Consider the following 8,139-nt stretch of genomic DNA (forward strand, 5'->3'; position numbering starts at 1 on the left):
GTATTCGCGCTCAACCTTGTCCACCGCACGCCGTGTTGTGGGTTGTGACGTTGCGTGCGCCGGAGACCTGATTTTTCTTCCTAGGTTAATCAAGAAAATAGGGCTCTAGTGAGCGCTGCCATTGGTTGATACAAATCACGTGCCTCAAACTCCTGTTTTATGGTGCATTGTGACCATAACCCTAACCCTAACCCTAACCCTATTTAAAAAAATATATAAAAAATAGATTTTTAATTGTTGTAAAAATTAATTGTTATTAAATTGTTGTAAATAAATCATGTAAATATTTGCGTTAATTGGAAAAAAATTGTTAACCAATGGCAGCGCTCACTACAGCCCTATGTTCTTGATTAACCTAGGAAAACAAATCACGCGCGCCGGATTGAGCTCGAGCGGGAGCCGCTCTCGCGAGATGCGCGTCCCTCACGAGTTCGCGTGTACTGCGGACGTACGTGACGTCAAGGTTCCGTCTAATTAATTCCACACACGCATCGAACTGATGAATTCACATTCTCACATGCGGGAGATGCTCGCGATGACGTCATGCGCGTTCATGACAACGCTACCATGCATTAGCGACGTACGTATCGCCTGTAGTCGCTTATTACGCAGTGCTAGTATACAGTATAGTCTATAGCAAACGACGCAGCGCACGTTGCCGCGTACTGAATGCATCTCCTAAATGATGGTACTCGGGAAGCAATATGCTTCAAATGCTCCATGCGGTGGCTCTGTCATCGAATAGCTAGTGCTGCAAATTGCTTATCGCGGCCCAAACGTTTACATATATGCGTATGACATTGCCATCGATGCGATAATCACAGTTTCTATAGGTAAAAGAAGTCAAGCTCATACGACGGCAGATATGCAAAATGCATATACGGCACACATAGTACAGAGGGACAATACCATGTACTAATACTACATACATGTACAGTACATACATGTATATGTATGTAGTAGTATACAGTATAATAGTACAATGGTTTGCTTTCGGCAGCCGTGAACAACGATTGACATATCTGTTCAAAGTACAGAAATGGAACTCCGCGCATAAGAAACCTGGGTTTTACACGCGTCCGTCAGTGCGTGTAACGTGTGCGCATGTCAGTCGCACTTGCGTGACGTCAATGTACTTTGAAATAGATTAAAGAATAGATTAAAGATAAGATAGATCAAATAGATTAAAGAATAGATGAGAAATAGAAACCACAAACCTGGGCAATCAATGTCGGATTTACGACATTAAACATGTGATAGTGAAAAAATGCATTTTCTGAATGTATGTAATAAAAAATCATACAGTTTTGGAAATCGTACAATTGGCGCTAGTATACGGAAATTAAATATAGAATCTGTATTGGTTATTCTGTAAACGAATACATAGAAGCAAGCAAAATGCACGCATTAAGCTGTTCACGTGTTTCGCTAGAAGATGATGTTTCGTGCCTGTTTCGTATTTGCAGACGACAAGATCGATAAATGTGACATAGTTGGTCGGCAATTCAAACTGTACTACATCAGCTTCACATCACATTATTGTGGCTCGAAAACAAGGTTTCCTAGCTCATTTATTCGCTATCTGAACATTTACACGTCTCAATCATTTCGGATACCATACAAAACACGTCAAATCCCAATTTAGGATAAATTAGTTGCAATGATTATGAAACTAAAAAATCAAGGCTGATCACGGTTTAGGCTGCGAGACAGCATGTACTTCATGTAATGACTCAGATAGGGCGTCAGATGCACGACATAAAAAAACGTAATCACGAACAAGTCGACGGCGTCCTTCATGTTCGTGCACCAACTAAGCCACTAGCGCTATAGTTAAATCAGCATTTCCTGACGATTTACACATGCAGGTAGTGCCCGCGGTAGGGACTTTCTATGGCGAAGCGTGCGCGCCATGTGCCCGCAGCCTGTGTCTATTGTTTCGCTATTGCGTTACTCGACACGAAGCCTTACTAGGTGCTTAACAGGCGACAGCGCTCGATGAGCAGGCGATGTGCGACAACGCACGCCGGGCTTCAAGCGTACAGCTGATGATACCTGTCGATTTATTTACGAACACTTGTGCGATGAGCGCAGGTTGACTACAACATGAATTCACAGCAGGACTACGTGAGAAGAAGAAGAAATCTGCAGTTTCTATTAATTATCCCGTTGAAACACTTCACTAACCACTGTAGAAAGAATGAGAATTCATGCGACTGTTTATAACAGCTATATGATATTCGATATATGGGATAACTAATGGATCGTTCTACAGTTAATATAGTGATGTAAGAGAAGAATGACCTGAAATGTCTGTCTACATTTTTTTAAATATATAGTGTCCTTAAAAACGACAAGTATGTTTCCGAGATATGATTATGCATTGTGTTCATGCATTTGGATAATACAGAGGAACACTGTTAAGCAAGTCTATTTTTGACAAGTGCATTCTAGTTCCTTGATCCACACACCTCAATATAAAAGATATAAACTCTCGCCCTGTCACAATCTCAAGGGTCTGCTCAGTTTACCACCATCTTCGATCACCATGTCCGCGATGTCGTCACGGTTGTTGCGATTCCACTTTGAATAAAGGGAGTGGGTTTTCTGCAGTCAGGTTCCAAGACAGTTTTAACAGGTAATGGTGTTAACCGCTTCCCGCTCCTATCTCATGCACATCTCTTGTTACATCAAACGATTTCGCAGTAGTAGTAGTGGCAGCGTAGAGAATAGTGTCATATCATTTTTTGGTCTCATCTTCATGGTTTCATCTTTAAGGATACACGCAATGAACCGGTTTGGCCAGGTTTACTATAAGCTTTCATATAAGACCGTTTGAAACTTAATTAACGTTATCAAATGTTTAAAGGCTTTCGTAATTCTAACGTTATGTAATTATATTATAAACTAAGTTCATATACATTATCCGTAGTAGGTTTGCCTCTGTTTTTCGCGAATTAATGTAAGCATAATTAGGATTGTTAGATCTGTGCTTCCATGTAAAGCCGTTTAAAAACGCTCTTTTCAACGTTATAGAAATATAATACAATGTAATATAAGTTAATATGTTATTTTTTACTGTATGAATAAGTATAGTAATTATCTCATGGTCTATCATTGTAAATCACGCCATCACCTAAGTATCAGCGGAATACCACGTAATCGGTCACTAGCTTCGTTTTGTGGTCAATATATAAAAGCTAGCGACAATGCTACTGGTCTCTTCTCCCATGACTGGATTAGCTGTGACTAGTAAGGCGCCTATTGTATACGCGTGTTTGAATTCATGATTACGTTTTATCAAAAAGACGCTCGTGTAGCATTTGTTATATTAACCATGTTATTAACTAGGTTGTTATATTAACTAGGTGTTTCTTTGTGGTTTGGATGTTCTAGGTGTGTCCTACGTGTTTCTTTTCTTTTAGAGATAATCACGTTGCTGCATTATTGTAATATTTAGGCTGGTTGGATCATGTCTCAGAAGTCATCAGTAAATGTGTGCTTCAAGGGTCACTGCTCACTGCACACGTACGCCGGCAAGCAAAACGCTCTGACAGCTCACCTACATGATTGATATACTGCGAAATAAGCATGCGCAGAGATGCCACCTGGTGCTAGCCATCCAATAAGACTGAAAATGAGAAATCAATAAAAAATTTCATTAACCCGTTAGTGTATCATTAACATACATCACATTACACACACACACACACACACGCACACACACTCACACTCACACACACACACACACACACACCACACAAACACAAACACCGCACGCACAACAGACGATCAGCACACACACACACAGCGGCACATGCCAGGCGCCACAACACCACACGACACAGCACACACGGCAGGGATGGAGGGGAACCGTGGTGGCGGTGGTGATCACAGGAGGCGGGTACTGGACACACACCACCCATCACTGCACGACGCACGCTACCGCACGCACACTACATAACAAGCACATACACCGCAGGAGCGTCAACTTTAATCTACGCTTTCATCATCAGTTATAGGCTTGTGTTTAGGCGAGTTTGTAACGAGAATGACACTACAGTCAATGCAGGGACATTCTTACAACTATTAACGAATTACTGAAATGATAGGTTTTGTAATAGTCTATGGATATAATTAAATTAGTATTAAGAAGTATTCGTGCTGCTTTTTTCCCGTGTACTGGTGGCTGGAAAAATGGCGTATCATGCCATGTTCAGATGGAGAAGTGGGATGGATCCGTGCTTGACATCAATGCCACTGTCACCAAGGGGAGAAATGCAAGGAAATATTGGGAATGCACGCACTCTCAGGCTGTGACACTGTGTCCTATCCTAATGGGAAAGGGAAAGTGTCCGCCCTGAAAGTGCTCAACCAGACCGATATTGCTGGACTAGACTCAGTTCTTGGAGAGGACGATGCCACTGGCAGTGACCTGATGGCAACTGGCAAAGCCTTCTTTCTACATTTATATGGCCAGAAGAAAGGCACGTCAATGAATGCTTCCAAGTACGAGATTTATTGCAAGTGAAAGAATCCTCCATCCGTGAAGTCCCTTCCACCAACAGACATCAACCTGGGACGCCCTATCCGGAGAGCACATCTCCAAATGATGCTATGGAAGACTGCGGACAAGGCTGACCCTCCTGCTGTCTAAATCACTAACTATGGATGAAAAGTTACTGTGAATGATGAAGTGGTACCAGTATTGTCAAAAGAACCTAACACACCAAAAAACCTCATGGACGTCATTATAGCTGCAGCTGCCGAGCAGAGGGAAATGCCTGCAGCAGGAAGTGTGGTTGTGCAGCAAATGGATTGTCATGTACCAGCTACTATGTGTGTGAAGGAGGAAATGAGTGTTGTAACTCACTGACACAACGAGATGATGCTGAAGAAGGATATAAAGAGCAGAAGGAAGGAGAAGAGGATCTAGAGACTGGAGAGAATGATCACAACCATGAAGACGAAGGCGAATAGTAAGTAGTTTGATCGTGTTGGGTGTTCATCTATGTATTCCATGATCTAGCTGCATCATAATATTTAACATTTTCATATATAATAATAACTTACTGTTAAATATAGAAGTCCTATAGACGATGGAATCCTTGGTGTTAAGAACATGGGCCTAAACATCAAAACAAAGTCTCTATCTTCCAACAGTTGCTCAGTTATGGTGATTTTACGGTTTACCTCATTATGCATGGCAGCCATATTGGATTTCTGGCAGTCGGAAGGATAGTAGGGGTATGCAAAATGCTACACATATGCAAATTAGCATCCGGCAAATTGTGAGTCCTTATGACCTGTATATTGCATTTCCAACATAAAACCTTATAGTACTCGACATTTCTAGGTTCACTAGGCTGGCTAGTAGACTATATGGCATTGTGTCCCGGAAAAATATTTTCTTTAACAATTACGCTTAGGCTGACAACGTTATCTAGCTTGGTTCTACGGTGATTGGACGTGATGGCACCGACCGCATCCATATAATCGTTGTGCCAAAACGTTCCATGTCAGTGCGTAGGAGAGTCTGTTTTATGCAGACGCATTACACTTTCTCACAGATACATCATTAGTATTTAGTATTTTACCCCCAACTCGTTCTACGCTAAAATACATGAAACAGCCAGCCGTTGAAATCATCGGCCGAAATATACTCTGTTTAAGAATAAACATTTTGCTGACTCATTCCGTATATAAAATAATATTGAATTTTTTAATGAATGTGAAATACATCTATTTCCGTACCATGACGTATCTGTAAGGTCTTGACACGCACGAACTCACAACGTAACTCGACGCGTGTCTATCTACGTGATTAGTGCAGCAAATTTTAAAAGGGGTTTCGCAGCCATACATAATTCATCATTCCTAGCGCTGGCGATGAAAGATCTCACTCAGCCAGTTATAAATCTTTCTGTACTTTTTTCTGTTGCGTCACCAGATTTGCAGTTTTTTATTGTACATAGAGATACCATGTAGTTTGAAGTTTCTATGTACTTGTATGTCATGGCGAACCTGTAGCCATGGCCAGTACTCCGTTAATGACTGTTCCCGTCTTCCCCCAGTCTCCTCGCCGGGTTCCGGCTAGCGTGTTTTTTTACCGTACCACTAATGCGTAAAATCTCTAGGCGTTTCTCCCCAGAAACCACCGCACCGACCAATCACATGCACGCACATCCACGTATGCATGGCACATCCATAATATATAATTCCAATAACGCTGAATAGCCGAGCTCGTACAGCGGCGGGCGTTACGTCTGAAGGTCGTTGGTTCGAGGAATCTGTTTATTTTTATTTTATTTTTATTTTTCTATCTCTATCCATTTAACTATTTTTCTCCAATTAAAGGGATAGTAGACTCTAGAATTTTACTGCATACAACTGTATAACAAATCGTCTATACCGACACGTATTTGTTACCAGATACCTAATTTAATTGTTATAGTAGATTAATTACACATCAACGCTAACGAAATTTTGAAACGGCGCTCATGACCCGCGCACCGCGGCTGCAACCGCCGAAAATGTTTGCGATATTTGAGACATTTATTTTGCAACGTACAGACGAGCTAATGACAAAAGTGGCAATTAATTTATACCTAAATGCATTTAACCGAACGATATTCAATTTTAGGCAATATTTCTAATGGTGATGAACGCAATGAACTTTTATGTAGCGTAAATTATAACTGGCAAATTAGGCTCAAAATAACCTAGAACCTAGAGTAAACCTCACTTAAAACATTTTTTAATATATTGCTATGTGATTGAGAAACCATGAAACTTTTATGTAGCGTAATTTAACCTAAATTAACTGAAAATAACCTAGAACCCTAGAGTAAAACGATCCCTTTAACGCCAAATATTTGAACATGATTTATTTTGACACAATTAATTTAATTATTTTTTTTAATTAAAGTTAAATTTAATTAGTGTTAATTAAATTTAATTAAGGGTTCAAGGTTAGGGTTAGGAGTAGGCAGCTAGGCTGCGTGTTTCTGATAGCCGGCTAGCGATTTTACGCATTAGTGGTACGGTAAAAAAACACGCTTCCGGCTATGCGATGAAGATAATGTACACGAAGATGGCGCTTGTGCATTCGTCACCGTTGACTACCAAAATCATTTTCTTTGGCCGTTCTCAACATCTCATACGTTCAAACTGGTCGCGGGCGGGCCGACATCACGTGTGCATGGATAGATCTGTGTGCTTTATAATATTTACTAATAATGAATAGGTAACGTCACTGTTTTGACGGCGCGCAGGATTTTCTTGGCAAGTTATTAGTTTTTGCCGTTACTGGCGACGTTGTGTATATCTTTAACCGGCGCGCCGTTGTTGCGAGTAAATTCAATGGCTATGAAATAATCGCAATAACTTGCGCTGTTTGTATTGTCGTGGTAGAGGAAAGTATGCTTACGTGTTCGTGTATGGAGCTGCTGTAGTACCGCCTCTCTTGTCGGTTTACGTCTTTCTGCCGCCCCCCCCCCATCCCCCACTCTCTCTCTCGTCTCATGCTTCTTCTCTGGGTGTATTTGCTTCATCTCCCCTGCTTTTCTATTCTCTCTCTCACACACTTTTCTCCTCGTCTTCGGCCTCGGCTGTCTCTTCCTGTCCTCTGGCTCCTTCCTCTCCCGCTCTCTCTCTCTCTCTCTCTCTCGGTTCCCATCTCTTCTCTCTGCTCGTCAGCCGCCGTCGCCTCATCTTGCCAAAGCATGTTCAGCTGACATGATAGCCATGCATGCTTTGTTCACACCACTATGAGTGGAGCCATGCAGCCGAAGTCCTTTGAACTTTTAAATTGACTACGTCACAAATTTTCTATGGTGTACACACAGCTTCTCCCTCCTCTTCTTCACCACCTTCTCCATTTCTCGGCCCTTCGCTCGCTTCTCCACGCAGCCTTTTCCGCCTCCTCCCCACCACCATTCTCCTTGTCCCCTCTCCTCATCCACCAGCTTCGCTTCGTCATCACCCTCCTTATCGCTTCTCCCTTCTCCCCCTCCTCCTGCCAGCAGCTCTTTTCTCCCGCTGCCTTCTCTCCCTTCTCCTCCTCGCACCCAGCTTCTGCCCCCTCCTCCAGCCACCTCTTCGACTTCTCCCCCTTCCACCACCTTCCTCCCTTCTCAC

Source organism: Priapulus caudatus, unplaced genomic scaffold, assembly GCF_000485595.1.
Source record: "Priapulus caudatus unplaced genomic scaffold, Priapulus_caudatus-5.0.1 Scaffold146, whole genome shotgun sequence".
In the NCBI taxonomy this organism is placed as follows: Eukaryota; Metazoa; Priapulida; class Priapulimorpha; order Priapulimorphida; family Priapulidae; genus Priapulus; species Priapulus caudatus.